General features: G+C 39.6%; 1 pseudogene; it reads right to left on the bottom strand.

The window, feature by feature from the left end:
* Positions 1-19,556: 19,556 nt before the first annotated feature.
* LOC102817211 lies at positions 19,557-20,006 on the bottom strand (annotated as a pseudogene).
* Positions 20,007-25,559: the final 5,553 nt, after the last annotated feature.

The following is a 25,559-nucleotide window of genomic DNA, read 5'->3' as shown; positions in this document are numbered from 1 at the left end:
CCAAAAATTACAAAGGCCATCAGTGAAAAAATAGGGGGAAATGTGAGTGCTCTAATACAGGCCATACACAGACTGAAACATTTTGAAAGGTACACAAACAAAAACAGACAAAATAGATCAATGGGACATACTAAAAATGAAAAACTTATGTGCATCAAAAAACTTCACTAAAAGAATAAAAATGGAGCCCACAGAATGAGAAAAAAATCTTTTGCAACGATACATCAGACAAGGGACTAATTTCCAAAATATATAGGAACCTACAGCGCCTCTACAAGAAAAGGACAAATAACCTAATTTTAAAATGGGCACAGGACATGAATAGACCACTTCACCAAGAAGGACATGCGGGCAGCCAACAAACATATGAAGAAATGCTCACAATCACTAGCCATTAGAGAGATGAAAATAAAAACAACAATGAGATGTCATCTCACACCAGCAAGAATAGCAAAGATAAAAAAAAGTAGAGGATAATAAGTGTTGGCAAGGATGTGGAGAGACTGGGACCTTCCTACATTGCTGATAGGATTGCAAAATGGTCCAACCACTCTGGAAAACAATATGTTGCTTCCTCAGAAGGCAAAAAGATGGAGACAGCCTAAGTACCCATCTATGGAAGAATGGATAAACAAACTTTGGTACATACACACAATGGAATATTATGCTGCCCTGAAGAATAACAAGGAAGCAGCAAGCCACCACATAACATGGATGAACCTTGATGACATTATGCTGAATGAAATCAGTCAGTCACAAAGGAGAAATACGGCATAGATCCATTATTGTAAAAGATTAAGAAAAATCACCCATACTACAAGGGGAAAAAATTCTTTTATTTATTTTTTATTTTAGTATTTAATTTTAATTTTATTTGTTGTTGGTTACCATGGTATATGTGGTAGGGTGAGGAGGAGGGAGGAAAAGGTGGACCTTGGGTAGGGAATAGGCACAGTATAGTGGAGCACAAGGTATGGAATACACACAGGATAGTTTGGATGCTGAGGGTGGGGGCATACACTAGAAGGAGAAGGAGAAAGGGAAAGGAAAAATAAGGCAGATGGAAGAATAGCTAGGCAGGTTTACCTGGGCTAAATAGGACATAGGTAAATAATGATCTAAGCACAAACGTGGAACAACAGGGCTCGTGGATACAAAGACTGAGGCATGGTTTAAATGGGTAAAAGTGGGGAAATGATGTTAAGATGTTTGGCTGTCTTTTGAATCTCGGTTTCCTTTACCTACTATTATAAAATAGACACTTGAAGGGGAGAGAGAGGAATAGCCAGGAACATCACCAGAGGAAGCTTGTAAATCTGTCTTCAGCTTAAAACTGTTTGGAATAACTTAAATGGGGCTACAACTTGCCCAGTGAAGGAGGCTCCCTGCAGAGCCTTTCAATTGCACAAGACCATAGGTGGAATCCTGATCCTCATCCAGAATCTTCTCAGGTGGAACATTCCCACGTGAAAGGGCAAGCACACCAGTCTGTAGCAGCTAGAAGAACAGAAGATACTTCTTGAAAGAAAGACCAGCAGAAAAAAATAAAAAAACACAGTCCAACTGACTACTACAAGAACAAGCAAATTGTTTCCCAGGGAGTCAACAAGGCAAGTAGTCAGGTCCCCTCAAGGCAAACCCCCTTCCAAGACTGAAATTCAAATGCAATACACTAGCAGGTCCTGCTGCTGACCACATTTGTCACCAATAAGAGGAAGTGGGGGAAAAACAGCAATGCAATTGTGAACTAATTCCAACCACATTCAATAGACTCCTGTTAATCGTAAAGATTTACACCCTCGGAAACCCTGTACAGGGTCGCTATGGGTCGGACCCGACTCGATGGCACTTAACAACAACAACAACAACAATCTGGATTGAGACTTGGTTAACCAGCAGTATGACGAGACCTGGGGACTCCTGGGCCCAGGGACAGGGACATGGCCCCATAGGACTAGAACAGAGTGTGAAGTATCCAGCTGATATAAAGTGACTGAGGATGCACAAGAACACCCACACTTGCGCATAGTACCCATTTGACCTGGCATCAATGGCTGCATGATCAGAACACAACTAGAGGAAGAAAAAAGAGGGGGGGAAAGGAGTAACCCACTATAAGTGGATGAACTTTACCTATGTTTGTGGATGCAGTATGAAAAAAGGGGAGGACAAATCTCTACAGTGAGGATCATTCCTAACCCCTTGGTACACAGGGTTGACAGGGAGGGGGAACTTAGACATTGGCTATGCAAAATGGGGGGGACTACAAAGTCAAGAAGTGACTGGCTTACAAGCTTTCAATAGGGAACCTAGCTCCAGAGGATACAGGGAAAGTAGAACCTCTACTGAATTGTTTCCAACCTGTCTTGATGGGGTTGATAAAAGGTGAGGGGGAAAGGACTCCTGTAGTTCAATAGGGAATGACTGCTATCAGGTCTGTCAGTGAGTGTTAGAAAAGTAAATATAAATGTTTGGTAACAAAAGGAGCTGATTTTGCAGTCCAGGAGTGGCAATCCCTAGAACCATCAAGGTAGAAAAGCGGTGTTCGAGACCCTGTCCAGAGAGGCAGTGACACTAGGGATGGAGGCAGAGAAGATGACGTGGACAGAAGGAGCAGCTGGGAACTCTGGACTCAGGGAGGGAGAGGGGTTGTGTACTGTTGGCCGGGGGGCAGGCGTGTGGGGTGTACCCTTTGCGTGTTTGATGATGCATGCAGGGGATTGTGATCATTGCAGTGAAACAAAATATGATAGGATGAATGTAAAGATAATGTTCACCCATGTAAACAAATACATAATTCACAATAAAAGCTTTAAAAAATCTATTAAAACAACACCATTAATGGAAAATAATTTAAGATTAAAACCAAGGCATATGTCAGCGTGACTACTGGATTATCCCAGAGTCCTCACTTAGTTTGCTTCCTCCTTCTTTTAACTACAGCACATTAGAAATACCATAGGGGAAGCTGAACCACTTCTCATTCCTCAGTGTTAGGAACCCAACTGGAGGCAGATCCAAAGATACAAGCTCACCGAAATAGATTGGCAAATTTGATAAGCAAATATATTCTGGTCAGCTGGCATACACACTGATGCATTGTTTGTAAAGGAATGGAAGTATCAATATTCGCCATATGTATGCAAAAGTATACAATGAATAAGTAAGATGGAAAAAGATGCATTTGAATTATGGTATTGGTAAAGACTAATAATTATACTATGGATTGCCAAAAAATGAACAAATCTATCTTGGCAGAAATATTTTTAGAATGTGCCTTAAAAGCCAGGATGGCAAGACTTTATCTCATGTACTGTGGACATATTAACATAAGAGACCAGATCCTGAAAAAGGACATCATGCTTGGTAAAATAGAGGATCAATAACAAAGAAGACCTCCAATAAGATGGATTGACACAGTGGCTGCAACAATTGGCTTAAACATAGCAATGACTGTGAGGATGGAACAGGATTAGGCAACATTTCCTTCTATTGATGCCATCAAGCTGGAGCCAACTTGATGGCATCTAACAATAACAAAAACAAACCTACATGGCTTAGACTTCTAGAACAATGAAAAATCAAGAGTCTTCAACTACATTCGATGCTTTGAGAAAATGTCCCTTAAATTATTCAGGGTCCATTTGTCTCCATCTTAAGAGTACAAAAGTGTCAAAGTAATTTTTAACAGTTAAGAATTACTAATCTGGAGTGACACTGTGGCCAGAGTGGACAACCGAAACCTGCTAAATTGATGACACCTGGGACAATAGCCTCTTTTGTGTCATAGGCACAGTGAGCTGACAAAGTAAGCAATATGCGACTTGGATATTAGGTACTTGTGAGTCATGCCCTAAAAAATTTGAAGGTCACCTTCCCATTATTGATGGTTATAACCTGACCAAGGTAAACATGCCTTTGGGCCACATACAACCAGCCAAAGTCAGAGAATTTCGACTTTGGCTTGTCATAGTTTGGAGAACTTGTCAACTAACCCCTAAATTTAGCATGGGCAGAGGACAAAGTGTTTCTTTTGAAGGTTACAACAATCTGAGAAGCTGGGATGGAAAGTTCAGAGGGAATACAGTAATAATATTCTATTACCTTTGGGTTATACTATTTCATAATATAAAGTACATGGATGTTAAGAGCATTTGAAATATTTATTGGTGAAGATCAAACACTACAGCCTTCTGTATGGATCGCAGCCCAGTATAAAGAAAACAAAAACCCTCACAATGGAATTAATCAATAACATCACGATAAACAGAGAAATGATTGAAGTTTTCAAAGACTTCATTTTGCTTAGATTCACAATCAACACTCATGGAAGCAGCAGTCAAGAAATCAAATGACATATTGCAAATCTGCTGCAAGACCTTTTATTTTAAAGTGTTCAAGAGCAAAGATGTAAGTTTGGGGACTAAGATACGCCTAACCCAAACCACAGTATTTTCAGTCTCCTCATATGCATGTGAAAGTTGGACAATGAATGACAAAGACAAGTAAAATAATTGATTCATTAGAATTATAGTGTTGATGAAGTATATTGAAAGAACCATGGAATTCCAGAAGAACAAACAAATCTGTATTATAAGAAGTACAGCTAGAACATCGCTTAGAAGCAAGGATTGCTAGACTTTGTCTCCTGCAATTTGGGCATGTGGTCAGGAGGGACCAATCCCTGGAGAAGAACACATGCTCGGTATGGAGGATCAGCAATAAATAGAACATCCCCTCCCCAATAAGATTGATTGGCACAGTGGCAGCAACAATGGACTCAAACAAACAACAATTGTGAGGCTGGTGCAGGACCAAACAGCATTTCATTCTGTTGTGCATCTTTGAGTCGGAACTGACTCAATTCTAACAACTACAACAACATACATTAGTTGGGAAACTGAGGACCAAAGAGGGATTAGCGACTTTTCCACAGTCATACAGCCAGTAAGAGGCAAAACTGAGATTTAAACACAAGGAATATTTAATATTTTTTCACATATGTCAAATGAAAGGGAAGGAGCCTGGAGCTCAGTGAACTGTCAACTCTTTTCCCACCCTCCCCCAGACACTCTCTGGGTCCTGAGGTATCATTATGATTCTCTAAGATTCTCAAAATTTAGAAAAGAAGAAGAAAACAAAACAGCATTATCTTATTTGAGAATCTGAGTACTTTGTGAGGTAGGTACAAGATTGGTAGAGAATTAAGATTAGGAGTAAAGGGCAAGTCTTGAAAAAGATATGGCCACAGGAACAGGTTATGAGATGTTTGCAGAACAAGGAGTGATGTAAGAAGAGTAAGAGTAGGGTTGACATAACAAAGAGTTGAGACATTGAGTGCCAAGACAAAAACAATGTGGGTGAAAGGCATAGCGATGGCACAGGAAAATGAATGAATTAACTATAAAGCAAAGAATGACACTTCTGTTTCCTTCCAAAGACTCCCTTGTAGTCTCTTCTGAGGTAAGTCAAATACTTCATTTTTTTTGTTGTTCCATTATTATTGCTTTTTATTATCAGTGTCTTTATAAATCTTATCTTTATATTGCCTTTGTGCATTGGAAAAGGAGCCTGCGTGGTGTGGTGGATTAAGCATTGGGCTGCTAACCAAAAGGTTGGTGGATTTTACTCAACAGCTGCTCCAAGGAAGAAAGATGGGAGCCTGCTTCTATAAAAATGTAAAGCCTCAGAAAACCGTATTGTAGCAGTTCTACTCTACCCTACGGTGTCACTATGAATCAGAATTTAATTGATGGCAGTTGGTTGTGTCCTTAGAAACATTACATATAAACTGACTGATACGTTTTTAGACGTATGTACACACACTTTTAAAAAAACACAAAATGCGTAAAAATTAACTGATAAGAAGAGTAATTGGACAGTGACATTTTGTCGGTTGTGGTAATAATTTTACTTATGGAATTTTCTTGATTATCTAGATTATTCCTGGTGTCTTAATTATATAGTGGTGGCTTTGACAAACAGAAATTTATTTCCGCATGGTGAAGGCTTGTTCTAAGGGAAAGCTTTCTCTTCTGTTGGTTCTGGAAGAAGGGCCTTGTCTCTTCTGAGCTTCACCTCCTGGGTAATCCTCATGTGGCTTGGCATCTCTCTTCCTCCATTCCTACCTTTTTGGTTTGCTTGTTTAATCCCATATACATCTCAAAAATGATTGATTGGAGGCACACTTTACATTAATCATGCCTCAGTAACATAACAAAGAAACCTTATTCCCAAATTGAATTATAAACAGGCATAGAGGCTAGGGTTTACAACATGTATTTTAGGGAGACAAAATTCACTTTATAGTACTAGAGGGAATTCTGGTGTGGTGCTATAAGATAAGCACTTGACCTCAAGGTTGGTTTGAAATGAGTTGGAATGGACTCCATAGCACCTAACAACAACAAATAATACCTGGGAATGGGAATGGTGTTTCATGTGAGAAAATTAGAGAGTGTTGTCTGTATTGTTATTTACTTTTTTCCTTCAGATTTTGCAGGGTAACATCTTGTGTTGTTGTTGTTGTTATGTGCTGTCGAGTCGGTTCCGACCCATAGCGACCCTGTACAGGGTTTCCGAGGGTGTAAATCCTTACAGGAGTAGAAAGCCTCATCTTTCTCCTGCGGAGCGGCTGGTAGTTTCAAACCGCTGACCTTAAGGTTTGCAGCCCGATTCGTAACCACTACGCTACCAGAGCTCCTTAGGGTAACATCTTACTGCTTCCCAAATCTGCCTATTGACTTTAACAAATTGATTAGCTTTTGGGTCATGTTTTCAAGTAATTGAAGCCCCTGATTTTATTTACAACAAACTGCAACTCATCCTTCCACTGTAAAAAAAAAAATTTGACAATTTCTGTCCTTCATCTTCCTCATTCTTTCATTCTTCTTCAGCATTTCTTTCCTCTTCAGATTCCATTATGTACTGATCTATCGATTTCCCTTTTTGATCGATGAGTTGCTGTTCCACATCAGCTGTATCATGTTCTAAGTTCAGCATTCTTGCCATATGGATAATTTTTCCACCAATCTCTTCTTTCATATTGCTTATGAAATTATATTCACCAAACTCAGTGAATTTTTTCCCTCAGATATTTTCTGCATGCATTTTCCTGTAATGTCCTCCCAGGAAGATCCAAGGTTCTAGATACACTAAGGGTCATAAGATTAGTTATTCATAACTCAAATACGCCATAAGTCAGGTGCTATATGTATTTAATTTGTAGATAGCTGTGGTCAGCCTCCTAACCAGAGGAGTATAGAAGGTATGGCTGGTGTCCTGGGCACCACTTGAATGGGGCAGCTTTAAAGAGCAGTTTCTATTTACCATTGCAATTTCCACTGCCGGTTGTGATAGATAAGTGTCATGTTGTTATTGTTTGTTATTACATGAGGTAGAGTCGGTACTGACTGCTAGTGATAACAGAACGAAACACTGTGAAGTCCGGCACCAACCACACAATTGTTGCTACATTTGAGATCATTGCTGCTGCCACTGCACCAAGCCATCTCATTGAGGCCTCCCACTTTTTCTCTGTCCCTCCACTTTACCAAGCATGATGTTCTTCTCCAGGGACTTGTCCCTCCTGATAATATGTCTTAAGTTGTAGTTGTTGTTGTTAAGTGCCATCGAGTTGGTTCTGACTCATATTGACCTTATATAGGGTTCCAAATGAGCAGCTGGTGAGTTTGAACACCTGACCTTACAGTTCAAACAGACCTTGTAGCTCAGAGTGTTAACACACAGTGCCATACCAGGACTCCATGTATTAAGCATGAGAGGCAAAGTCTGACCATCTAAGGAGCAGTCTCGTTGTATTTCTTTCAACACAGAATTGTTTGTTCTTCTGGTAGTCCATTATGTTTTCAATATTCTCCTACAACACCATAACTCAAACGCATCAGTTCTTCTAGTTTCTTATTCATTGTTCACATGCATATGAAACTACTGAAAATACCATGGCTTGGGTCAGGCATACCTTAGTCTTCAAACAGACATCTTTGCTTTTCAACACTTTAAAGAGGTCTTGCAACAGATTTGTCTAATGACTGCTGCTTCCATGAGTGTTGATGGTTGTTCCAAGCAAAATGAAGTAATTGACAACCATTTTCTCCATTTTTCATGATGTAATTTACTGATCCAGTGGTGAGGATTTTTTTTTTTTTTTTTACGTTGAGGTGTAATCAATGCAATGACTACAATGGTTGTGGACTTTGATATTCATCAGTAAGTATTTTAAGTTCTCTAGCCTTTCAGCAAACAAGGTTGTATCATCTGCATATCAAAAGTTGTTAATGAGTCTTCCTCCAATCCTGATGCTCCATTCTTCCTCATATGTCATTTATCATGATGTTATTTATTGGTCCAGTGGTGAGGGTTTTTGTTTTCTTTACACTGAGGTGCAATCCATACTGAAGGCTGTATACAGTTTTTTACTTAGGATGTTGTTGTCATTAGGTGCCATCAAGTCAGTACCGGCTCATAACAACCTTATGCACAGCAGAATGAAACACCGCCTGATCCTGGGCCAACCTCACTATTGTTGCCACGCTTGAGTCCATCGATGCTGCCACCTGGCCATTCCATCTTGTTGGGGGTCTTCCTCTTTTTCTCTGACCCTCCACCCTAGTTATAGTCAAAACGTTTCTTTTTTCTGGCCTCTGGTACCTTATTGTCTCCATTTAACTATAACCACTTTGGATCCTAAGACACATAGAGAGAATAAAGTCCTACAGACCAGAATTAAAGAAATGTTTTAGAGAAGGAACTAGAAGAATCTACAACTCTGCCTTCACAAGGAAGGAGGGATGAAAGAAAATATCTAAGGTTTGGAACTTGAATTACTGGGGAAATGGTACAACACATGCCAAAGGCTGTGGTCATTGATCTTCATCAGTAAGTATTTTAAGTCCTCTAAGTTTTCAGCAAGCAAAATTGCAGGTTATTAATGAGCCTTCCTCCAATCCTGATTCCACGTTCTTCATATAATCCAGCCTCTCAGATTATTTGCTCAGCATACAGATTGAATAAGTATGGAGAAACAATATAACCCTGGTGCACACCTTACCTAATTTTAAACCATTTAATGTCTCCTTGTTGTTAGAATGACTGCTTTTTGATCTAATTACTGCTTTTTTAACAAATGACTGCTTTTTTTTTTCCCTCATGAGCATGATTAAGTGATCTGGAGTACTCATTCTCAGCAATGTTGTCCATAGCTTGTCATGATCCACATAGTCAAAAGCATCTGCATAGTCAATAAAGCGGAGGTAAACTTTTTTGGTACTCTCTGCTTTTAGCCAATATTGTATGAGAACAGTATTGTAAAAAGTCAAGAAAAGGTTTTCTCACTAAAAGAAACATTCTTTGACGTTTACCAGGGATGGAAAGGAAAGGGTATATAAATTACTGGCTAGAGGGTTGTTGTTGTTAAATGCCATTGAGTCTGTTCTGACTCATAGTGACCCTGTATAGGGTTCTTAAGGAGTGACCGGTGAGTTTGAACTGCCAATCTTGAGGTTCAAAACCAACCTTACGGTAAAGTGCTTATCCTACAGCACCATACCAGGCTAGAGGGTAGGCAAATGTTAACTTGGGTGAAAGAGACAGCAATATACAATAAAAGGAAGGTAAGAAAAAAGAGGCTGAAAAAATGAAGATACAGGGAAGAGAGAGACAAATACTGTTATATATACAATCCTACAATAAACAGTGATCTATGAGTAGATGTATAGATAAACACACATGCAGAACAGGTGTGGAAAGGAAAATGGGAGTATACCCACAAATATATACAGGTCTGACAGAGGATACTTATATATGGGTATTTGCCTTCACTGCAAATATCTCTATGAATGTGGTAGAGCATACAGGGTGCAAAGCTATGAAAACTTCTTACATATAACCAAGTCCTGGGTCATTTCATCTGTATGCAAAAGCTTGACAACTAATTGAATGACTGAAGAATGGATACATTTGAATTATGATGTTGGTGAAGAATTATGAGTAGACTGCCAGAAGAATAAACAAACTGTTTTTGAAGAAGTACAGCCAGAATACTCCTTAGAGACAAGGATGTTGTCTCACATACTTTGGACATATTAACAGGAAGGACATATTAACAGGAAGAAACAATCCTTGGAGAATGACATCATGCTTGGTAAAGTAGAGGTTCAGTAAAAAAGAGAAACACCCCCAATAAGATAGATTGACAGAGTAATTGCAATAATGGGCTCAAACATAACTAGAATTGTGAATTTGGAACAGGACCAGGCAGTGTTTTATTCTGTTGTTCACTATGATTTCGAAATGACTTGAGAGCATCTATAACAACTACGTATTCAACTCTGTCTTCTTCCCTTTTGTTTAAGTTGACTCTCAAAATATCTATATGCATGAAATATTCATTCAATGCCAACTTCAAGGAGAAGTTTCTCCCAGAATCTTCTTTTTGACCATGTGGAGTTCTCCTCTGTGCCTAGTGCATAGTGTTATACTGAGTTCCATCTGTCATCCTGTAAATTCTTTTGACATTATTCCTCTATTAAAGCTTCTGTTTCATACATCACATCTCCTTTTTCAGTTTACTCCCTCATTTGGATGGTGCATATCCTTCAGTAGTTTCCTGAGAAAGTGTAAAGTAATTGTCTTCAAACCTTACAGGTCTAGAAACATGTTTTTTTTGTTTTGTTTTTTTTCTACTCTCAAACTTGATTGATAATTTGGATTTCTAAACTGGAAATTAATTTTCTTCAGATTTTTAAAGCATCACTTCATTATTGTCTAGCTTCTTGTTTTACTGTTAAAAAGTCAAAAATTATTCTCATTACCTGATTTCTCCTTTTCCATTTTCTCTGTTCTCTTTCTAGGCCTCTTATTAGTTACATGCTTGATCTCCCTGATTGCTCCTATAATTTTTTGGTTTGTTTTACTCTCCTCTTTTTAATATATTTGTCTTCCTGTTTTACTTTCTGAGAGGTTTACATAACCTAATTTTCCATCTTTTTCACTCACTTTTTTACAACAATTTCTGCTATCATATTTATATTTTGAAAGGTTTTTTTGTATCCTCCAAATGCCCTTTACTTATTTCCTTTTACAATATCTTGTTCTCATTTCATGTATAAAATACAAATATTTACCCCTCTGTTGACATCAATAACAGTGCTTACATAATTGTGTCCCAGAATTATTATCAACAGAACCTCCTTTAACTCTCAAAAGTATCAATTTATATGATAAATTATGTAGTCATCCATCCTAACTACAGAATGACATGCCTGGGCCATATGTAAGGGATCTCTAGATGTCAGGACTTTTAGATTTCTCCTTTCTGGCTAGTCAAATTTTCCAGAGAATGCTTTTCCAATTGCCTACTTAGATGTAAAGGCCCAACTTCCTATATCATATTGTTAAGTTGTTAAGTGCCGTCGAGTCAGTTCCGACCCATAGCGACCCTGTACAGGGTTTCCGAGGTTGTAAATCTTTACGGGAGTAGAAAGCCTCATCTTTCTCCCGTGGAGTTTCGAACCGCTGACCTTAAGGTTTGCAGCCCGATTCGTAACCACTATGCTACCAGAGCTCCTTTAAACTACCAAAATACAATTTTTTTTTTTAAATGACTCTCAAAAATCTAGGTGTCACACTAGATTTATTATTGACATAATAAGCACTATTTCTATTGATGGAGTCCTGATGTGGCACTGTGGGTTAATGTGCTAAACTGCAAGGTCAGTTTGAATCACAAGGTCAGAGGTTCAAGCTCACCAGCTGCTCCTTGGAAACACTATACAGGGTCTCTATGACTCAGAATCGACTTAATGGATCTAAACAAAAACAAATTACTATTGAAAGAAATTTAAGAAGGGATTTTAGATTAAAAATGCTAGGTTAGATCAACAACTGGTTAACGCCAACAATGCAATAAAAAGGTATAATCATTGGAGTTATCTTTTCTACATGACAGAAATTATTTGCATTTTTACTGGATAAGACCTGTAAGTTAAGCTATAACTTCACAGAAACTGAGACTTTAATATGAATAACAAAGTCAATTAAAGTAACATTTATCTAGATAATAAAATAGTCCTGAGATAGGCTTGTTAAACAATGCTTCATATGGCATCAAAAAGACATACTGTACTCTTTTAGTTTTATTTCCAACTTCAGGATAATTTTTAATAACAGAACCTAGAGGGAGGAAAAGACTAAGATTTCAGTGTTCAGAATTCATTTCACTCAGTTCATTTACCTTATGATGTTTAAGCTATCAGCTGCTCAAAATATCTCACAGTCCAGAGACCCTTTGCTTTACCATCTCTAGAAAATAAATCTGTAATTATATGCTTAGAGGATGGCAAGAAGTTAACTAGAAATGTAGAGTGAAGGAAAGCATGTAGAAATCTTCAACACCTTTCAGTCCTCCTTATTTTAGCTTCCATTTTAACCCAGTTCAAAAGGTACCTTTTGCCCCCAACTGTGATCCTTTTGATAGTTATACTAAGTAAGCCAGTTTATTCTCAGTTTTTCCCACTGTCAGCCTAAAATTTATCTTTCACAGATTATCTATTTCAGTTAACCCGGATCTGTCTGTTTTCCATCTTCCAGATTATTATTGCTGTCTTCCTTTCAGTTCTCTTTAAACATGTGGATTTTATTCCTCTTAAAAATCCTTCTATTTTAGTTATAGAGGCATTTCAGAAGGTTTGATGAACCCTCCAATATCGGTATCATTGAATATTTCCTCATAAACTGGAAAATTTCACAGAGTATACACTTTTATTCTCATGTCTGCAGCATAAAAAATCTGGCTGCCAACATTTCTGAGTGCTCAGTAGGGGAAAATAAAGGAGGTTTCTGATTTCAGTAAGCATAGCTTCAATCAGTGACTCTGGTTTTTGTGTACTACCCATGCCCTCATCTACATTACATCAGAAACGTTCACTGGAAGTATAAAGAGCTCTTGCAGGGAAATTAGACATGTATTCAATCCACTAATCTTTCTTTTCGATGAAATATTTGAGATATACAGCCTCAGAAACCCTATACAGGGTCACTATGAGTTGGAAACAACTTAGCAACAACAACAACATAGGAGTAATTAGGAATTCTGCTAGCATAGTGAGTTATGAGTTGGACTGCTAACCACAAGGTCAGCAGTTCAACTCTATCAGCCACTCTGAGACAGAAAAATGAGTCTTTCTGTTCCCATAACAATTCACAGCCTCAGAAACCCTATGAGTTGGAATCGACTCCCTGGCACATACCTACCACCATAGAAGTAATTATAAGTAAGAAACATCAGGTACTCAAACAACTGAATGAGGATAAAATCAAATGTGTGTTTTGTGAACTTGAACATTTTATTCATTTCCCCAACATAATATATGCACAACTGAGAACTCAAATTCCAGTGGAATATTAGGGATTTGTAAAGAATATCTAAAAAAAGTGAGACAATCACCTACCACCCAATAAATTTTAATTACTTTTTACTATTTTCCGATAACAAATATCCATTTTGATAGCCATGCTATAACGAGCTGATGAGCTACTTTGGTATCTTTGAAGCAACAGCCCCGGTGTTCTTCTTGCCATCTGGAATAAACAGGCAGAACAGTTGGTTGCTTAGATGCTGGGACACTGAGATGCTTCTCTGGACTTGCACTCAGACTTGAAATCCTTTTCACAGGGATGAGACTGACAAGGTACATATTACTAAAAGAGGAGATAAACTGGTTTATATTTGACCACCCAGTGATGAAGAATGGCAGTTTTCCTGGGAACAAGTTTAGTGAAAATATATAGTCAAGTGTATAGATGCATGGAGGATAGAAACAAAAAGGTGCTGGTCAATAAACAGGGGGAAAGAATCAAAGGGTAGGGGGTGGAAGAGTAAAACACAGATGGACAAACTTCCAAATTTACCATTCCTAGGCATACTGAAGGAGTCCTGGTATGGCGCTGTGGGGTAATGCACCAGACTACAAAGTTGTTTGAACTGCAAGGTCGGTGGTTCAAGCTCACCTTGGAAACCCTATACAGGGTCGCTATGGGTTGGAATCAACTCAGCAGCACTTAACAACAACAACAACAACAGGCATGCTGAACAAGGATTATCTTGAATCTAAAGAAAACATTTAGAGTACTGCATTGTTTCATAAAATGTGATTATTGTTGTTAAGTGCCATCAATTTCTGACTCATAGCGACATGGTATAGGGTTTCTGAGGAGTGGCTGGTGGATTTGAACAGCTGACCTTGTAGTTAGCAGTCTAGTGCTTATCCTACACTGCCATATCGGGACTCTAAAATGTGGTAAGGATATCAGAATGTATCTCTTTGTGTTCTCATTAGATGATTGTTTCTTATTCTAGGAACTGTCTGATCACAATTTTTGTGACACAATGTCATTTAGCCATTTTATGCATTTAAAATTATTTTAATGATGGTATCTTTATTTTAATTGACTTTGTGAAAAATATAACTACCTTCTCCAACTGTAATTTCAGAGGTATGATTATGTAAGGATGAAACTAAATGTAAATGTTCTTGTTGATGTTAGACATCATCTAGTCACTTCCAACTCACAACAACCCTATGTGCAATGAAAAAAAACACTGCCTGGTCCTGTGCCATCCTCGCTGTTATGTTTGAGCCCATTGTTGCAGCCAGTCTGTCAATTAATCTTATTGTGTGTCTTCCTCTTTTTTGCTGAACCTCTACTATACCAAGCATGTTGTCCTTCTCCAGGTTCCTCCTAATAACGTGTCCAAAGTATATGAGAGAAAGTCTTGTCATCTTTGCTTCCAAGGAACATCCCGGCTATACTTCTTCCAAGACAGATTTGTTAATTCTACTGAAAGTCCATACTTTATTCAATATTTTCACCAACCCCATAATTCAGATGCATTAGTTTTTCTGTCTTCCTTATTCGTTGCCAGATTTTACTTGCAAGTGAGGTGACCAATGGCTTGGGTCTAGTGCATCTTAATCCTCTAAGTGAGATTGTTACTTCTGAACACATTAAAGGACTCTTTTGCAGCATATTTGTCCAATACAATATATAATTTTATTTTTTTAACTGTTACTTCCATGAGCATTGATTGTGGATCCAAGTAAAATGAAATCCATGACTGTATCACTATTTTCTTCATTCACAGCCAGTCCTGATAACAATGCTCTTTACTGGTCCAGTTGTGAGGATTTTTGTTTCCTTTATTTTGAGGCATAATCTTCATCAGTGAGTGCTTAAAGATCTTTTTACATTCTGCAAGCAATGTTATGGCATATACATATGACAGGTTGTTAATAAGTTTTCTTCCAATTCTGAGCCTGCGTTCTTCTTCACATAGTCCAGTTTCCCAGATTATTTGCCCAGCATACAAATTGAATTGGTATGGTGAAAAGATGCAACCTTGACACATACTTTTCCTGATTTTAAATCATTTAGTATCCCCTTGTTCTTTTCAAGCATTGTCTCTTGGTCTCTATATAGGTTCAGCATGAGCACAAATAAGTACTTGGGAATTCTTATAACTGTTACCCATAAGCTGTTAGATATAGTTAATAAAACAGAGGTAAACATATTTCTGGTATTCTCTGGTTTCAACTAAGATCCATCTTATATCAGGAATGATATCCCTCCTTCCATGTCCTCTTCTGAATCTGACTTGAATTTCTGACAGTTCCCTGTTGATGTACTGCTGCAAAATTTTTAAATTATCTTTGGCAAAATTTTATTTGTGGGTAATAGTAATAACATTCCTCAAATCATTTATATTATGTTAGATGACTTATTTGGAATGGGGACAAGTATGGATCTTTTCCAGTCAGTTGGTCATCTAGCTGTCTTTCAATTTTTTTGACATAGACAAATGAGCGCTTCTGGTAATGTATGTGTTTGTTGAAACATCTCAATTGGTATTCCATCAATGTCGCCAATGCTACTTAAACTTTTTTTGTTCAGTGCCACTCGTTCTTGATCATATGCTATCTCTGAAATGGTTGAATACTAACCAGCTCTTTTAGTTCAGTGACTGTGTATTCTTTTCATCTTTTCACACTTCTTATATCATTCAGCATTTTGCCCATGTTGTTGTTGTTAAGTGCCGTTAAATCTGTTCCGTTAACTCCTAGGAAACCCAGCATAGGGTTTCCTAGGAGTAACTGGTGAGTTGAACAGCCAACCTTGCCAATCAAACCAAACTTGTGGTCCAGTACTTATCCTACAGTGCCACACTAGGACTCCTGTTGGAACACTGTTGTTGTTAAATGCTTTCGAGTTGGTTTTGACTCACAGCGATCCTGTATAGGGTTTCTGAGGAGCAGCTGGTGAGCTAGAACTGCTCACTTTGTGGTTAAAACTGGCCTTGCAGCCCAGCACATTAATCCGCAGTGCCATATTTGTTGTTGTTAAGTGCCATCGAGACAATTCCGACTCATAGCAACCTGTGTAGGGTTTCCAAAGAGTGGCTGGTGAATTAGAACCACTAACCTTGCAGGTCAAATGGACCTTGTGTTCAAGTGCTGATCCTACAGCATGACACCATGGCAAAAATCATGAACGTGGTATGTGGATGATAATAGTTTGAGCAGCACTGGGTTTCTGCTTCAGGCAAAAGGCCTCAGGCAGAAGGTAAACAGTTCATCAGTCTTAAGGTAAAAGTAAAGACAATCACCCTCAGTACCTGGATTGCCCAGTAATTCACTTAATAAATGTCTTATTTTTCAATTGGTATTCCATTTTAGGAAAACCAAATCTATGCTTCTCAGGCATAAGAATATCACTATCCTTTCAGGAAGAGCTTTATTTTTTTAATGTTTTATTGTGAATTATGTGATCATTTACATGGGAGAGTATTAGCTTTACATTCATCCTATCTTACATCGTATCATTGCCATGGTTACAATCCCCTCCATGCATCATCAACCAACTAAAGGGTATACCCCACAAGCCTGGCCGCTGGTCATTAGCACACAGCCCCTCTCCCTCTCTGGGTCCAGAGACCCCAGCTGCTCCATCTCTCCACGTCATCATCTCTGCCTCCATCTCTGGCATCACTGTTTCTCTGGTTAGGGTTCCGCACTCTGTTCTTTTCCCTTGATGGTCCCAGGGACCTCCGCTCCTGGCCTGAAAAGTCAACCACTCCCCTCCTTTGGCTACAAAATGTCTACCATTACATTTCCAACCCTCACAGCCAGTCCTGATAACAATTAATTATTCACTATTGTGCCACATGAGTGCTATCCCCATCTCCTTTCATCAGCCCCACACAGACAGATTGGATACTACTCAGTGGAGATTCTACCTTCCTGCGCATCCTCTGCATCTAGGCTCCCTCTTGAAAGCTTGTAAGCCAGTCACTTATTGCCTCAGTAGTCCCCCACCCCCCATTTTGGGTAGCCCCTCCCTGTCTACCCTGTGTATCAAGGGGGTGGGAATTATTCCCTCTTTTGAGCTACTGCATCCATAGGTGTAGGTCAAGTTCAGCAAATTGTATCAGATAACTCTTTTTTTCCTCTTCTTTCTTCTTCTAGTTGAGCTCTGATCATCCAGTCTTTGAAACCAGGTCAAGTGGGGATTATCTGCAAGTGTTGGTGTTCTTGTGCATATGCCCTCTCTTCTTATCAGCTGGACGCTTCATTCTCAACTCTATTCCTCTGTCTCTAGGTCACTGACTCTGGGCCCAGGAGTCCCCAGGTCTTGGCAAACTGCTGGCCAATCAGGTTCACAGGAGTCTATTCAACGTGTTAAGGCTTAGCTCACAGATTCATTGCTGTTTTTCCCTCACTTCCCCTTATCGGTGACCAACATACTCACCAGTCAGTGAGCATGTCTGCTCGTGTATTCCCCTTGAGTCTTAGTCTTGGAAGGGGGTTTGCCCTGAGGGGACCTGACCACTTGCCTTGATGTCTCCTGGGCAAGCAACTTGCTTGTTCTTGTAGTAGTAAGTCATACTGCCATTATTGTTTTCTATTTTTCATGCTGGTCTTTCTTTCAAAAAGTATCTTCTGTTCTTCTAGCCACTCTAGGCTGGTTTGCCTGTCCTTTCAAGTGGAAATTTCCCACCTCAGAAGATTATGGATGGGATTCAGGAATCCATCTATGGTCTTATGTAATGCAGAAGCTCCGCAGGAAGCCTCCTTCACTGGGTAAGTTTTAGCCCCATTTTAGGTATTCTAATCAGTTATAGGCAGAAGATGGACTTACAAGTTTTCTATGGTGATATTTCTGGCCATTCCTTTCTCTCCCCCTCTAGTGTCTATTTTATAATGGTATGCCAGGGAAACCAAGATTCAAAAGATAGCCAAACATCTTAATATTATTTCCCCCCTTTTCCCCATTCCAACCCTGTATCCCAGTGCCCTGTTGTTCCAAGGTTGTGCATACATCAGTATTTACCTCTGTCCCACTTAGCCCATGCAAACTTGCCTAATTGTTCTTCCATTCCCCTCCCCCTTCTGGTGTATTGAATTCCCTCCCCAGTACCCAAACTATCCTGTGTCTAGTCCCTATCCTGTGCTCCACCTTCCTCTCCCTCCCTCCCCTCACCCCACTCCCCATATCCCAGTAACCAGCGAAGAGTCCCCCACCCCTTTAGTATGGGTTCTTTTTCTTAGTCTTTTACAATAGTGGTCCTATGCAATATTTCTCCTTTTGTGACTGAATAATTTCACTCAACATAATGCCCTCAAGGTTCATCCATGTTATGCGGTGGCTTGCAGTTTCCTTGTTATTCTTCAAGGTAGCATAATATTCCATTGTGTATTTACCACAGTTTGTTTATCCATTCTTCAGTTGATGGGCACTTAGGCTGCCTCTATCTTTTTGCTATTGTAAATTGTGCTGCTATGAACATTGGTGTGCATCTATCTACTCGTGTTATGGCTCATATTTCTTGTGGGTAAATACCAAGTAAAGGAATTACTGGATCATAAGGTATTTCTATTCCTAACCTTCTGAGGAAACGCCATATTGCTTTCCAGAGAGGTTGGACCATTTTGCAATCCCATCAGCAATGCAGGAACATCCTAGTCTCTTCACATCCTTGCCAGCATTTATTGTTCTCTACTTTTTTTTTTTTTTTTTACAGGACCAGCAGTACAAAAAAATAGTGTACGAGTACCTGGATAATACACCCGTTTTGCAATAGTGCAACTTTAAGTACATATTGTTGACTGTCCAAAGTCCATGCAGAGTTACAACTCCACACTTCAACAACAACATGCTGACAGTTCCTAAAGAAAACTACTTTAAAAAAGGCATAACCCAGATGTTCCCTCATTTGACCAACTCCATCTAAGTTTAGATGTGCAGAAGGGCTTAGATATATCCAGAGTAAGCCACATGTTACTTGATCAATTTTCTAAAATAAGGTTTCAGGACAATGACAGTAAGACAAGGGAAGAAAACATGGAGGAATGAAGTCCTAATTACTATACATGCATATTCTTTTGACAGTAAAGGGAAACCTTTTACAGATAAGTTACAAACAAAGAAAAGGCAAATAAACAATTTTGTACAAGAAATTTAACACATTCTGTACAATGTCTTCACTTTGCTGTCATCATTTGTACAAACTTTTCATAGTTTACTTGACCATCGCCATCAATATCTGCTTCCCTGATCATTTCATCAACCTCTTCATCTGTTAACTTTTCTCCAAGGTTTGTCATCATGTGACGAAGTTCTGCTGCACTAATACAGCCATTGTCATCCTTATCAAACACACGGAATGCTTCTCTAATTTCTTCTTTACTGTCTGTGTCTTTCATTTTTCTTGCCATCGTTGTCAGAAATTCTGGGACGTCAATTGTGCCATTACCATCAGCATCTACTTCATTAGTCATGTCCTATAATTCAGCTTCTGTGGGATTCTGCCCAAGAGACCTCATTACAGTTCCCAATTCCTTTGTTGTTATAGTTCCATCACCATCCCTGTCAAATAGTGAAAAAGCTTCTTGGAATTCTGCAATCTGCTCTTCAATCAGTTGGTCAGCCATGTTGCAAGCACTACCAGTCTCCAAGATGCGATCACACAACCACTCGGTTCGCTAGCTCCACTGGGACTCTGTCCTCTACTTTTTTTTATCTTTGCTGTTGTCACTGTTGTCTTGTGGAACAGCTTTTATAAACCATGTACTATGTATTCAGTGGAATGTTAGTCTGTGCTATAATATACATAATACAAGGAGGCTTCAAAAATTCATAGGAAATAGAATTAAAAGATAATTTAAAATTTCCATAAACTTTTTGTAGCACCCTTGTATATGTTTGCTTTATCATTTAAGAATATTCACTTCTTCTCAAGAAACTCATAAGATGTGATAAAACAGTTAGCAAGTAAGTTAGTAATCTGTGAGACATGTTATAAAAAGAATCAATGGAACATATGTATATTGAACATAGATTTTAAAGGATAGAACAAATAAGAGGGTTAGTTACAGATAGAAAGGAAAGGCTAACAAGATCTTAGATATTCAAAAAAGATCATGTTAACCTGACAGTTATGTCATTCCTAGATGGACATACTATTGGTGATATCTATTTTGTACCCACATGTCTTCTGCCCTAGATACATGAAGAAAATACTGAGATCCTCATAATGTTTCAGTTGTGGCCAGACATAGTTATTCCTCTGTTTCTGCAATTCAGTAAGTATATGTGCTGGCTCTACACCTTCCAATATGCTGAATGTCTCTGTTCCCCCTTAAATCTAGCCTCATAATCACATTATGAGTGACATAGACTTATACAGCAGAGAAAGAATAAGCAAGAAAGAAAGGGAATATGAATATTAAATAAACAGAATTCAGGAAATGAGGCATTCCCACCTCACTTATATCCCTTCCCAACACACATACAAAAATCTGTATTGTACAGCCAGAATTTCCTCAGAAGCCAAGATGGCCAGACTTTGTCTCTTGTACTTCAGACATATTATCAGGAGGAATCAGTCCCTAGAGAAAGACATCATGTTCTGTAGCATAGAGAATCAGTGAAAAATAATACCTTAAATGAGATGACACAGTGTAATAGTAATGGGCTCAAGTGTAGCAACAATTGTGAGATTGGCACAGGACAAGGCAGCACTTTGTTTTATTGTGCATAAGGCCACTATAAGTCAGTACCAACTCGACAGCACCTAGCAACTGCATCCCCATATCTTTATGTCAAATTACACATTTGTTTTTTTACTGTATGCATTAAATTAATTCAATAATACATATGATTCAATCACTTTAATTTGGTCTGTAAGAATTTATGTTCCATGAACTCTAGGATAGTCTTACTGGTAGTATCATTATGTCAAGGTAAATTCTTACTGTGAGAGCAGAAAAGAGGCATAGAGATTATATTAATTTCTAAGTGTTGGGTAAGACAGTTAAACAGACTGTTGCAGAACTGTTCAGATCTTTTGATACACAAGTGTACAGTATGATAGTTAAAGAAGGAGATATATCCAAACCAAATGCATTGGGATTGAGTCCACTCTGACTCATAGCAACCCTTCAGGACAGAATAGAATGGCCCCATAGGCTTTCCAAGGATGTAAATCTTTATGGAAGTAGGTTATAACATTTTTCTTCAGGGGAGTTCAAACTGCCTACCTTTTGGTTAGTATCCCAGCACATTAACCATTGAATCACCAGGTGTTCTGAGAAAGAAGATACAGCATGCTCTATTTCCCAAACTTTTTTGACAATGGGAAAGGTTTTTCCCACTGGAGCGTCTCTTGGTACTAATGATACCATAGGGCTAATTTGTTGTTTTCGTTATTGTTGTTATGTGCCATGGATCCAGTTCCAACTCATAGCGACCCTGTACAGGGTTTCCAAGGCTGTAAATCTTTATGGGAACAGAAAGCCTCATCTTTCTCCCACAGAACAGCTGGTAGTTTCGAACTGCTGACCTTGCAGTTCGCAGCCCTATTTGTAACCACTACACTACCAGAGCTGCTTGGAAAGGCTTCATTAAGACAACAGACACTACTATCTTGGTGCCTTTTCAACATCAAGTACTGGTTCATGTTTGCTTTCATTTCTCACCCTTGAGCAAATGATTAGATTTACTGACACAATTTAACAAAAAATATGGTGGAGTATTTCAAAAGGTGGATTGATCTGAATAAATGTCTTCTTCCTATAAGTTGAAATCCAAATGTAGGATAAAGAATATCCATGGAGTCTAATGAACAGGGACCTTGGAGACCCTTTAAAAGAAGACAGGAAAAGAAAAGAATGGCCACTGAATCTAGCTTAGAAGTAAACTACTGAGACTCCCAAAAGCTTCTTAGAAGGAATAACAACAGGTGAAGGAACTGTATACTTAAACTATACTAGATTAAAAAAAAAAAAGATTATTTCATGTTTCCTTACAATAATTTTGTGAAATATAGGTATTGTTTTTGTCCTCATTTTACCATTGCTGTTGTTGTTAAACGCCATCAAGTCGATTCCGACTCACAGCAACCCTTATAGGTGAATTTGAATCATTTAATTCAAAGCAGCTGGTGAATTTGAACCACTGACCTTGCAGTTCAAACCGTCCTTGTGGTTCAGTTCTTATCCTACAGTGCCACACCAGTATGCCTTTACCAGTGTTACTAATGCATAAAAGGAGCCCTATTAGTGTAGTGGATTATGAGCTTGGCTGCAAACAAAAACTCCAGCAGTTCTAATCTACCAGTCACTCCTCAGGGGAAAGATGAAGTTTTCTGCTCTAGTAAAGATTTACAGCCTTGGAAACCCTACACAGGGTCACTCTGAGTCAGAACAGATTTGGTGGCACATAACCACCACCATCATCACCTCTAAGTCATAGAAAGGTCAAGTAGGAACTGAAGAAAAAATTCAAACCTCGACTTTCATTATTGAAATATTGAACTACTCAATATTTCTCTGCCAAGAAATTTGGAAGACAACTATCTGGCTGACGGATTGGAAGAGATCCATATTTGTGCCCATTCCAAAGAGAGGTGACCCAACAGAATGCAAAAATCATATGGCAATCTCTTTGATATCTCATGCAAATAAAGTTTTGCTAAAGGTAATACAGAAATGGCTACAATCATACATTGACAGACAACTTCCAAAGGTTCCAGCCGGATTCAGAAGAAGAGGCCATGGAATGAGGAATACCATTGCTGTTGTCCGATGGATCATGATTGAAAGGAGAGACTATCAGAAAGATGTTTACCTGTGCTTTATTGACTATGCAAAGGCTTTCGATTGTGTGGATCATGACAAGCTATGGACAACATTGCAAAGTATGAGTATTCTGGAACACTTAATTGTGCTCATGAGGAATCTGTACCTGGACCAAGAGGCAGTTGTTCAAACAGAACATGGGAACACTGAATGTTTTAAAATTAAGAAAGATGTATGACAAGGTTGTATTCTTTCACCTGTATGCTGAGCAAATAATATTAGCTGGGTTCTATGAAGAAAAAGGTGGCATCAAGACTGGAGGAAGTGACTTCCGGTACCCCACTGTGGCAAGACGACACGGGTAAGAGGGGGCCCCAAGGAAAAAGAGGGAGACCTCACGAAGGAGGATGTCCTGTAGCAGACCCAGAACCTTCCCACCACCATAAAGTTCAGCCCATCAAACTCCTGGACTCTCCTTTTTTAAAAAACACACCACGGAGGAATTTCTGGCATTTTGAACTTTCGCCTGTCATTGTGGGCAGCGGCTGCCCCAACCCCTGTAGAGCTTTGAGAGCAGGACAGGAATCATCCTATAAAGAGAGCTGCACTTCCCGTAAAGCGTAGAATCTCAAATAGACAAAGCCCCAGGAGACAGAAAAAAAGGGGGGGGGGGGGACGAGGAGGAGAGTTCTCTGCCCTAGGGTGAAAGCAGGCCGGAAAACCAGTTTTAACCAGGACACAGAGAGCAGGAGAAACAAGGTGACCCTCTGACGTCATCAGACACGGACTCGACTCCCCCCACCTCACCCCCTGCCCAAGCAGCCTCCCACCCAGCTCGTTTGAGCGGCACTCTCGCAATGCGCTCCCCCACAGAACCTCGCGGCCCCTCTGACCCTGCCACCACCGTGCCACTAAACGGGCCCCCACCACACTCCAAGAGCCAGCCCTGCCCCCAGACGCACCTAGCATGCCCGCTCCACACAACCCCCCTGCACGCACCACGCTACGCTCCCGAAGCACCGAGCATGCCGGCTCCGCCCCCGCAGGCGACATGCCCTGGCCCCGCCCCCGACACACTGAGTGGATGCCCTCCAACATGCAGCTCGTGCAAACCCGATCCCCACCACACTCCAAGCACAGGCCCTGCCCCCAGACACACCGAGCGCGCCAGTTCCGCCCCCCACCGATGCAGGATGCTCCCTGATGCACTGAGTGTGCCGGCTCCACCTCCCCCAACATGACGTGCCACGTCCCCGCCCCCCCGACACACTGAGTGATGCCCTCCAATGCGCTGCTCATGCAAACCCGATCCCCGCCACACTCTAAGCGCAGGTCCTGCCCCCAACACACCGAGCGAGCCGGCCACGCACCCTTGATGAACCACAGGCACACCAGCCACACCCTGATGCAGTGTGCACACTCGCTGCTGTAGCATCCACATAGACAAAACCTAACCACACCTAATACATAATAAAGACAACAAGAGGCGCATACCTCCTGATTGTATCAAATAGATGTCCAGGCAATCAATAATAAGATATCAGAAATAGACAATAACCTGAAAGGTGAAAGGAGCAGACTGGAAGAGATGGAAGCCCGAACTAGCAAACTGGAAGACAAGTCTCTCAGTATGGCCAAGGTAGAACAGCAAACAGCTAAAAGGATAGAACAATCTGAAGACAATCTAAGATACATGCTGGATAACATGAAGAGGAATATTGTAAGAATTATTGGTATTACAGAACAAGAAGAATCAAAGAAGTCCACAGAGGAGATAGTCAAACAGCTTCTGGAAGAAAACTTCCCTAACATCTTGAAAGATGAGAAAATAAACATCCAAGAAGCCCAACATACCCCAGGAAGGATAGACCCCAAAGAAAATTTCCAAGACATATAATAATCAAGCTCTCCAAAACCAAAGACAAGGAAAAAATACTAAGAGCAGCCAGGGAGAAGAGAAATATAACTTACAAAGGCAAACAAATTAAATTAAGCGCTGACTATTCAGAACAAACCATGCAGGCAAGAAGGCAATGGGGAGACATATACAAAACTCTACAGGGAAAAAAAAACAAAAACTGTCAACCAAGAATCATCTATCCAGCAAAACTATCAATCAAATACAATGGCATGATCAAAACATTCCAGGATAAACAGAATTTGAGGGAATTTATCAAAACCAACCCAGCTCTTCAAAACATCCTAAAGGGAATTCTGGGGATGGAGAACCAACAAGAATAGACTACAGAGATTGACAGGTATGACAACACCACCTGGAACACAGTTAACAGAAAGCAGAGTCCAGAAAGAAACTGGACTACAAAAAAACTCAAGAGAACCGAGAGATCAACTGAAGGACATAAACATAACAACGTCAAAGAAGGGACAAACGCAGCAACAGAAGCC

The sequence above is a fragment of the Chrysochloris asiatica genome, unplaced genomic scaffold, assembly GCF_000296735.1.
Source record: "Chrysochloris asiatica unplaced genomic scaffold, ChrAsi1.0 scaffold00231, whole genome shotgun sequence".
Taxonomy (NCBI): domain Eukaryota; kingdom Metazoa; phylum Chordata; class Mammalia; order Afrosoricida; family Chrysochloridae; genus Chrysochloris; species Chrysochloris asiatica.
The sequence above is the reverse complement of the archived record's forward strand: the minus strand, read 5'-3'. Positions and strand labels throughout refer to the sequence as shown.